We start from the raw sequence: 11733 nt of genomic DNA on the forward strand, positions 1-11733 counted from the left end.
CTTTTAAAAAACCGAAACCGAAACCAGAACCCTTAAAAATTAATTGAACAACCAAAATCGAAACCGGAACCGAAAAAACCTATAGGTTCCAGTCCCTGCCTGCATTACGGCTGTACCTACTACTTTTTTTTTTTTATTATTTAAATTGCAATGCATTTTACAGCCGTTTACCATAAAGCAGAAATATGTAGTTTAAAACGTCTTGATCTAATTTATTTTAACGTATCCAATTGATTAATTATGTTAATTTCGAATCGATTTATTCGGTATGTTATTACGTTATCGCTACAAATGCTCGCGTATTACCACCCATGCTAATAATACAAAGCAATATAATAATATGGTATTAGATACAAAAATATAGCACAAACTAGTTTTATTTTTATTTTTAAACATTTTATCTATAATATTTTTTTCAGTGGTTATAAGTTTATCCATGGTAACTGTAAAATTGCAATCAAAGTCGGCGTGAGGGTAAAGCGACTCAGGCGGTCGCCTAAGGCGCCATTTTTAGAGGGGCGCCGAAATTGATTTTTACAATTTTGCACATGTGTTGGTAATATTATTTTTTTTTTTTAATATAAAATACCTATAACTTTGTATTCAAATATTGATAATTATAATGGTAATTTCGTTTAGCCGTTTCGTTATAATATAAGTATATTTTAAGTACATTTACTATTGTTTAGCATGGAAGTTTTTATCATATATGTTGCTATATAAATATAAAAATTCCCGAATATTTGTTATCGTTTAATCAGGATCACTTCAAGCCATTATGACTCGTGATTAAAAAATTAGAAAATAACTAAATATGTACAAGTTGAGCATATTATATAATTTTTTCGTGTTTCTGTCTGTCCACGAACAACATTTTTTTCTAAGTAATATGATAGTACAAGTTGTATGAAAAAAGGTCAGTTGACATTTTGGCCTGGGGCCTTACGCCGGTCCTGATTGCAACTCAGGGATCACCAATCTTTGCAACAAATCAGCTACATGTACATTTTTAAGTTTATTGCAATTGACACTCATTAATTTATATTATAGTGTATATTTTTAAAAACAATTTGTGATATTATTAAATTCTGTGAAAAAAAACCATCTATTAGTTATTCAAATTTATAATGGAATAATTCATTTTTACGATCGACCTTTATTCCTTCGTATGATGATCGACCGGTCGATTGTTGAAACTTAAAAGATACTTCATTAGTGAAATCGAGTATAACAAGAAAACCGAGGTAACTCATGGTGGACTAAGTGGGCAAAGTACCAACATGTACTTAAACGTATAAATAACTTCTCAGATACTGAATTAACTTCAATTTATTTCTAATAATATACACATCATACATGGTAAATAATATAATAATGTAAATATGATTACGTAATAACTTAATAACTATATAATTTGGAGTTTAATATCTTTTTTAAGTGGTCCTCGGTATCAAATTGTTAAACCTTTACTAAATAATATTATTATAATTACTACAAGGCAATCATATTTTCAGAACTAATAAGTTGTTGATTTTCGAAATGAAATATGAGTAACTATACTCATATTTATAAATATTTATATATATATAAATAGTAGTAACTCATACTACTACGTTGTACGTTGTTTTATAAGCAGTCAAACGCAAAATTAAATGTTCGCACTTTTTTTGTTTTTATCAATTTTAATATTCGTTTTATTTATTGATTTTAGAATGTTATGAGTTCAATACGAATCGAATTAGCTGCTCTATGTGTATACATTTATGATAACCAATCTTTAATTGTAACTGTCTGAAGAGTATGTATTAGGCAACTATTTATTTGTTGCTTGTTGTTGCTTATTTGTTGTACACTAAAGGCATGAACTATAATATAACTACAAACCATAAAACATATTACATCATTAGTGAACGTGTCTAAACGTCACATAAAATAAAATCAAAAAAATATTTTGTTTTTGTTCTTATACTTACAGATTAATTTAATAACACACTTATGGTATTCGTAATCTACGAACTATCGGACTATTAATGGTATTTCCTGCAACTGGATTATTATCTACAACGGATAGTACTTTAAATGCAACTAACTCATTAATTAAAAATTATCACACTAAGCTTATAGGAAATAAAAAAAAAAATTTCGATATTATTAATTTACTTAGTATGATAATTGAAATAACGAATTGAAATATTTTCTTTTTTTATTTCATGTTTGTTATCAATTCCGTCGATCCAATTGAAAATACAATTCAGTAAAAAGATAAATATTGTTTCTATACGGTCAAAGGGCGATTCAAATAGTCTGCATAATATTTTAACATTATAGTAACCTTAAACATACTGTTTTAAATATATTGTTCACAAAATAGTTTTTCTCGACATATCTAAAATTGTATAATTTATACATAATCCAATAACTTGTATAACATTTATTTTTAAATGAAATGTTATATAATTTCGTCATATATTATACGGTGGTGTAATAAATCTAGTATACACCCGGCATGTAATGGTTATAATATGTTATGAGTTTATATCAAAATATTGTGCTTAACTTTTTGATTATTGCAATTTGTTTTCCTAATAATATTAATAATAAATTAAGATATTAATTTCACTCTTTTGAACTATAGTATTTTATTTAAATTATTGTTAATATCCAAATGTTATTCAAGTAAAATTTAAAGAGCTTTATTTTACCGAAAAAAAAAAAAATAATAATAATATTACTCTAAGAAACACTTTTCACTGATTTGTCAAAAATGCCACAATCATAGTTGCAACTCATTCTCTCTATAAAAACTGTATGGTGTATTATTGACACATTATTTTATTACTACAACGAAAGGGGTATTTTCTGTACATTATTCTAGATTAATTGAAACATTTACTTGGATACTGATTTTAGTAATTTTTATCACTTTTATATATTAGATTATTTTACGGGTTTTGTAAAATACTGGCACAAAAAAAAAAAAAAAATTTAATAATTTAGATTTATCTTGGCTTAAAATATCACATTTAATAAAATGAATTTCTAAGATATCTTCTTAGTAGTAATCATATTTTGATTTTGATCCAAAACAATTTTTTTTTAAATAATATTTATTATATATTTTGCCTCTAAAAATTGGTAATAAATTATAACTAAATCCAACTGTATGTGTTAAAATAAAAAAATATTAGGCACTTACTTAAATCGCATTCTGATAAAACGATTACTGCCAATTAAATACGAAATGATTGGTTTTTCGATCAGAACATAAATTAAATACCTATTAAATCGATAGTAATATGTTTTAAACGTGTGCGACTCAACTCTTTAAGAGTTATTATGGCACAATTATATTCTAATTATAACTTAAAAATATCAATATAATTTAACGTTACAACTTTCCATCTATTTCTAAAAGAAACGAAACATAAAAAAAAAAAAATCTATTATCTATGACGACAAATAATTTTTTTTCCATACAGATGACGGCATGGGTTTTAGTTTTGGACTTTTATCAAATAATATACTAACGTCGGCTGTCATTCAAAACACGTAGTATATGCTGTTGGTTCGCTCACACTTATCTAGGAATACATCGCGGAACCTTTTGACATTTTTACAAAAACACCTTTGGTTTTTCTCAGTATGCTTAGTTCGATTGTACAGTAGCGATCGGTATTTGGATTTTCGTTTGTTAGTTTGTAAAAATCATCATAACAATGACAAATTTAACTACACCCATGTTACCCGTTTAAAAACCATACCAAACGCGATCTGTATCTATATGTCTACATACATTATCTACATATGCATAATGCGATGTGACAAAAATATAAAAGATGTATTGAAACAAGTTTAATAATTGATACTTAATGCATAGCGTTTGGATCTCGTCCAGAAAATATTTTGACACGATCAAAAGTGCTCTGATTCGTTTTCAAAAAGTGATGGGTGCATATGTATATGCGTTATTTACATAACAATAGAATATTTTATTGTACGCACATATTGATTTATATATTAATATTATATAATATTATATAAATTACTACTGCAGTTAAGGTTTTCGAAAACAAATAACGAAGGAATATACATAAAAGTATAATAAAAAAAAAAAAATTCTACAAAGCGATCAAATTTAGAAATTTACACATATTTATGATACTTCTGATAACATTATGTTAATAATTAACGCTGTGACACTAAATTGGCAAGTTTTAGACGGCTTAAGTAAATGTTATGTTTACGAAGAACATTGGTTAAATTGAATACATATGAAACAAATAAAAAGCGATAAGAAATATCAATCATTACTTTTTGCCATACAGTAAATAGATATAGTGCTCTGCACGGTTTGTTATTTAAGGACCAGACCGGACTACAAATTTTACCAGGGGACCGAAGTCGGACTGAACCACACTTAAACGTTAATGAAAGATCAACATTGGACCGAACCAACGGCTTCATAATATTTTTAGACCGGACCGGACCGGACCAGTAATTAAATAACATTTAATAAAGTAGACCGTAGACCGGACTGTTGATCCGATCTTAAAACATTTTGGACCGTTTATGGACCCATCCGTAAGGTTCAGTTTGTATTAGCCCAGACCGTACCATATAATGCATTTAGTATTACACTGGACCGGACTATCCGACTTTATAAATAAATATATACCTTAAGTTGTAGGTTTTTCCTTTTATTTGTCTACATAACAATTATCTGTATTTAAATTTTAAGTACTATGATTGGGACCGGACCGAACTACTCCTAAAAATTATTGAACGGACTAAACCGATTATTCAATAATTTTTGTATGTTAGCATCGTACTAGACCGGACTGGACTGATTAAGACCGAACCATGTAGAGCACTATCATACAGATAAAGCATTTATGAATTTTACTGAGTCGAATATTGTGCCAGGAGGTATTCTTTACTAGAAATATTGCTTCTCTTAGTATGTATATTCTCTTTTGTGTAAAATAAAAAAATATTTTTTTTTTGTAAAAATACATACAAATAAATATTTGTATGCACAAATAATCATGTAATACGTATTTTATAGAGTAAGGGTTATATGTACTATAAACACGATATAAAATAGAAATATCCTAACTTATATTTAAACGCTAAAGGTAGTATAAATTGGTATTTGCCATCTCACTCTCATACTGTATAATAATATGTTCATATCTTTAAAGACTATAATTCATTATTAAAATGGTAAATATAATAATATAAACTATTACTCTCATTTAATATAATGTATGATCTAATGTTATTTATTTATATATAAAAAACGCATCACGTTTATATACTTACATAAAGTTTATAATATTTTTAATATGAAAAAAAAAAATGTATCAATTTGATAATTATACCCTCGATTAAGAGAATACGAAATTTTAAATTCTTATGACGTTAATCAAACCACTAAATTTCTTAAAGTTATTCATCGTAAAATTGCTACAAATCTCATTCGAGAGAAAATATAATAAATAATGTAAACTAAACGAATATCAAATTAATAAAACGCGTATTCATTGTATTTAAACGCTCCTGAGAATATTACAGTTAAATCGATGATTACAGAAACGTTTGTGTGTCAAAACACTGATTTTTATTATTTATTTATCTAATAAAAAAAATATAACTGAAAACGTTTTTACACTCAATGCATAGGAACACATGACTAGTATACATTTTTACTAATATCTCAATTTCATAAAATATGTGACTATTTATTTATTTTTAAATATAATTAAATATTATAATATAATATTATGTAATATTATAATATAATTATTTATTTCGTTATAAAATAAATATTTGTAGAAAATAGGTTATGTAACAGAATGGTATCATTAGAAGTAAGTTTTGAACTATTTATATGCATTTCATTAATGTAGGCAATGGTATGTGTTTCTAGTATTATTAAAAAAGAAAACCATTATTAATATCTACTCATCGTTAAGAATGTCAAAGTAAATCGTCAGCAAGTGTTTTAGTCTTTAATAGAACACATATATATATATATATATATAAAACATTGATCTACTTTTTTCAATGATTCAATGTTTTCGTTTCTTATTACAATTATACAATACTATAAAATTAATTTACCACACTTCAATATAAAAAACAAACATATTAAAAAAAATTTAAATTAATAATTAAAGTATAAGAAAACCAATAATACACAAATTCACAATAAAATTAATAGCATTAATGAAAGTTATACATTTGAATAAATAAATAATTAATTTAAATCTTACCCACCTAATGATATAATTTCGCTGTATTTATACATTCTACGATTGATTAATCAAATTCGAAAGAGCTAATCTATAAATTAACAATGAGTTAACTCGTTACACATAAATATTTACACTTATATGTATTTATTTTAACTTTAAAATAAGTAAAATTCTACATATCATTCACTGATTTAGTTGCTTTAATTTTCTTTTAACTATTATACACAGGATTTATGCATAATTATTAAATTAATCAGTAATATCTAAATTAAATGATTTCTAGTTATTAAAAAAAAAATTACATTTTTCAATTAATATTTTAATATATTTATGTCTTTCAAATACATATAATTTTTCTGCGATATACAGTAATCATTAAAATTAAAAATAATAATTATTAAAAAATGATAGGTGTGCGAATTATTTATGAAATAAGAAATCGATTTACTAAATTAAGGTTTCTTTTTAATTATTATAAAATAGTTTTTGTTTGTCTTTTTAAATAATATTAGAATAATTTTAATAATTGCAAATTAAACTATACACGTACACTTACACACATAAACACGTATACGTTGTGTAATTTGTACTTAATATTATCTTTAGTAATCGTTAGTATATAAAATTCTTATTAATTTTTATTTTCGATTATTATTCGAACACAACATTTTATATATTCGTACATCAACTGAACGGCGAGTTCGTGATTCATAAGTCGTTCGTTGTTGTATAATTTATTTTGAATTTAGTTCAATACAAATCTTAGTAGTTTTATAATAATTGAACAGTGATCCCCGATTCTTAAATGACACACCCAGTGACACTAACTCGTAGAATACCTTAACCAAAAATGGATTGCCATTGATAATTCTATACAATGCAAGATGCATGGGTGGTTCTAAAAAACGCATCGAATAATTGCATCAGGATTGACATGTATCACCATAATATCTCTGTACACGTGTTTGCACAATTCAGGGACGAATGCATTCACACGATTAGTATACATACACAATACATAATTACATTTTATAAACGGAAATATAGAAGGTTAAACATCATGTTCACAGTTCACTATAGTAAACGATTCCAACGAATATGTGAGCGTTATTCCTTGAACATTGTTGTATTGACTAAAACTCACAATCCATAAAATTATACTATGTAGTGTAATATGATAATTAGGTGGCCCTATAAGACCTATCTGAACTGGAAGTCCCGTGGCCACACCAACATTAAATAACAATATTGAATTAATGAATTGGTGTGCGTTTCTTATGTATTCGATGACCGAAATAATGACCTACATAAAAGTTAAAACGATGTCTTTAAAATAATTTATTTCATTTCTTATAGCGAAATTAAAATCATCATGTTTTTTCTAGGGTTTTTAATGAGTAGAATAATATGTACAATTTATATCGTAAAAGAACGTAGCAATAAAAACATTGGAATCAACTCAAGTCAATCAAATCAATAGTCTAATATATGTATAGTATAAAGGAATCGTTTCTTAAGTATTTGTTTTTATTTAAATTATATATTTTTTTTATTTTATTTTTTTAATATCATGTAGTCCCTTTTCTATCTTGGACAAATCGAAAGACGCCTCCGTTACATAATTATGTAACATTAATATAATAAATAAAAAATTAATATACATTCATGACTATGCATTATTATAATAATATTTTCACGGTTATAAGTTATCTTCATAGTTATTATATTGTATAACATAATACAATACTAAATTATAATATATTTGAAGAAATATTAAATCATTAACAAATTTTGCATTGAAATAAACTTAAAGATTACGCATAGTCGGTTAATTTTATTGCATAGTGAAATGAAACAAGGGAACTCAATTAAACATGTGTTGATTGCGGACGAAATAATAATAACTATATTATCAATGATGTAAATTTAATTTAAAATAAAAACTTGACAAACTCATACATCTAGTAAGTTGAAATTTTATTGCTATAGTTGACCAACTATTATTGCACTAACATACTTACAATTTTTTATTTTTTTTTTATTTCAGAATACTTTACACTCCGATAAGACCAATACAGGTAATATATTTTATTTATGAACCTTAAGAAGATAAATTAAAAGCTTCATTGTAATATTAGAGAAAGACTACCTCAAAAACAATCTTTCTGACAGCTAAAACGATGGGATCAGTGCGTGCAGCGATAATCGAATGAAGAGTCAGGTAGACGAGAAGAAATATCTCAAGAATCGCTTTGTTTTCTTTCTGTATAGCAGGGGTGGGCAATGAGACCGTGAGCTGCATCCGGCTCGTGAGTCTTTTTTATCTGGCCCGTAATAGATTTTAAAATTACGTCATACAATTTTAAAGTTTATTGTCTATGCTCTAACTTATCAATATAATAATTGTTATCTCATATTGAACATCATTAAATGTCTAAATGTCATATATATGTATAAGTATGGCTTTCAACCATAGCTGTTACCAAACTATTTAATATATCAGTTTCTTCGTACCATTCGGATTATGCTACCGTGTGTGTTGAATTTATTATTTCTATATATATAAATGCTAATTAAAATTCATATTTTGAATGACCTTTTTTTTTCTTTTTTTTTTCCTATGCTCTGGCCCACTAGATTTAAATTTTCTAAAAATTGGCCCTCTAGTAACTTCAAGTTGTCCATTTCTGCTCTAAAGAGTGGACACTACCGACAACATGGTGCTCGTGAAACCAACCATTCACGCATTATGTATATGTGTACATAATATACGACGTGAACAAAATATGCTGTTGTTGAAATATTAAAAATTTAAAAATACCCATGTACTACGCATCAAATAAATATCTAAGTAAGAAGATTCCTCTTCGATATAAGAATATTGTAGCACTCTATTAATTATTCGTATCAGAAATAGGTATTATGAAAACCAATTATTATACACTGCTGGGCACCAGTATACGTAACACAATTTTTTCAGCTCATGCACCAGTATTTTCTTCAAAATGTATTACATGTAATTATTCCTACCTACGTCATTCTTTACCGTGTATAATTGTTCTTGATAGAGACTCGAGGTGTTTTTATTTTATCTCCTAATTAACTGTATTGAACATTTGTTAAAATATGTTCAGCGATAAGAATTTGTTCGATTACAACACGTATTAAAATAAATCATATTGCTTTTCTGTAAATTAACAACATATTAGACACTAATCATATAAAATGGTAATTTAAACATTATTAATTAAATGTTATTTTTATTTTTATAAAAAAAAAAATATCTTTGGTAACACGAGCTACGTAGCAATTTATTAGTAAATCCTTATCGGACAACCAGTAACACAAAGTTCCGATTTTTACTCGAATCTAAAACGGAAATAAATAAAAATCGATTAAGCGAGCAATCTTCCTCTCCCCCGACAATATTTTAGTAACCATTAATTATGGTAAACGGTACAAACCATTCTATTGTAAATTACTTAAACCCTAATCATTTTAAAGAAGATTAATCACCCCCCCCCCCCAAAAAAAAAACCTATTTACCTTCCAGATTGAAATTCGAGTTATTGTGGCTCGAAGATGTATTCATAAATATTAATAAAATAGTTATCTACAAAATTAATAGTAATATATTATTTAATGGTTTTAATACATTACGTGTTTGATCAGGTATTAACTTCGTTAACCTCGTTATATCAAAATTTTTATAAAATAGTAGGCATATTTTTATTTATTACAATTATTCTAAATAAGACTCGATTAATTTAGACAATTAGTAATAGTTAATATCTAATAGAAGAGATTTTTTATATGATGCTGAAAAAATCAATACGCATTCTTATAGATTAGATTTGAAATTTGTTGACATTTTTTATATGTTCGATAATAATTAATTACATTTTATGAATTTAAGTTAATTATTTATCAATTGAGTTAGTTATATTTATTTTTATAAAGAATTATTCAGGAAATTTTATCTTCTTATCGAGTGCGTGTGGGGGACATGGTAAGAGCCTGGCACGTGGCGTCCTCTGCATCGCCATATACTTACTAATAATACGAAGTATGAGTCTATAATAAGATAAATATCACGAACTAATCTTACTAATACCGGTTCTAGAATGTCTAAGCGTTCAAAAGTAATTTATCTAAATGATTCGTTACAACAGCGAAACGATGAAAACTTAAGTGTGATTGTAATACGTTTTTATAGTGTTTAGAACGTTAAAAATTTAACTTTTAGTTCAAAGAAAAATACATTCTTTCATTTCATTATTACTAAATTTAAATATATTACTTAGCCCTATCGATCATACTATAAATACATATAATATATTTATTTTTGAAACCGGAATATTAATTATGTGTGATTCAGATGAGAATTGGTTTTACATCACAATATTGCCAAAATTTACGCCATTACTAGGTATATTGAATACAATTAATATATAATATAACACCGAAATCGATCAATTTAAGGCACCCGATTAGAATGTATTAAATATATTGAATAAAAAATAATAACTAATAAATAATTACATTATCCGACCAACAGTTTATATACGTTATGATGAATAAAACATATAACTAAAATAATAACGAAAACATTTGAGTCGTTTTCGTCATCATTAAATCGATTTAAAATTCTAACAATAAATTAAAAAAAAACAAATTTAATATTTTCTCGGGTATTAAAATGAACATTATTTTTGTGTGCTTAGGTAATGTCCCGGCACACCGACTAAAACGAACACCTGTTGTGCAGTCCAAGGTCCTACCAAAAAATATTCAGTCACATGTTTATAAGGGTCTTTGTTTAAGGATCCACTTTTATCAGCAGGGTTCCATTAAACGCGTGTCGAATAACTCGTGCGCCGGACACATACACGGGGAATGTTTTATTTTTATTCTCTTACTAACTCTAACCGATGGCATATTTCATAATATGTCCTGGCACTTGAGTCTTAAATAATTATACACATTAAGTCGAATATTCTTCGGTCTCTCTAGTATATTATTTATATTCACAATACGAACGACACTGAACAATGTTTATATTGAGACATATAAACGAAAAAAATTATTTAAACCGTTGACGTATACTATATGTACTTACTATATATATATTCTATATTCTTTTAAAGCCGACCGTTTTTTATGGTGTTTAATATAAACATCGTTCCATATCAAGGGTTAGCAAACTGCGGCTTTTTAGGATACGTATCAACATCAAAATTTATTTCTTTATTTATAAAATGCATATAAACGAATAATAAAAAAAGATTTTTCAAACTATTGTGGTTCTTTGGACATTTTCCCATTTCCACCTAGAAGTGCCATGCAAATAATGTGCTTTGAGTGTGTACGTAATAATTGTGTGTGTGTAGTGGTGAATTGTGATTAGTGTGTGTGTGAGTTGAATTTCTTATTAATTTCATATTTTGTCACGGCTACTTTTATTGGAAATCCGTAG

Source organism: Sipha flava, unplaced genomic scaffold (genome assembly GCF_003268045.1).
Source record: "Sipha flava isolate LNK unplaced genomic scaffold, YSA_version1 162_pilon_pilon, whole genome shotgun sequence".
NCBI classification, from domain to species: Eukaryota; Metazoa; Arthropoda; class Insecta; order Hemiptera; family Aphididae; genus Sipha; species Sipha flava.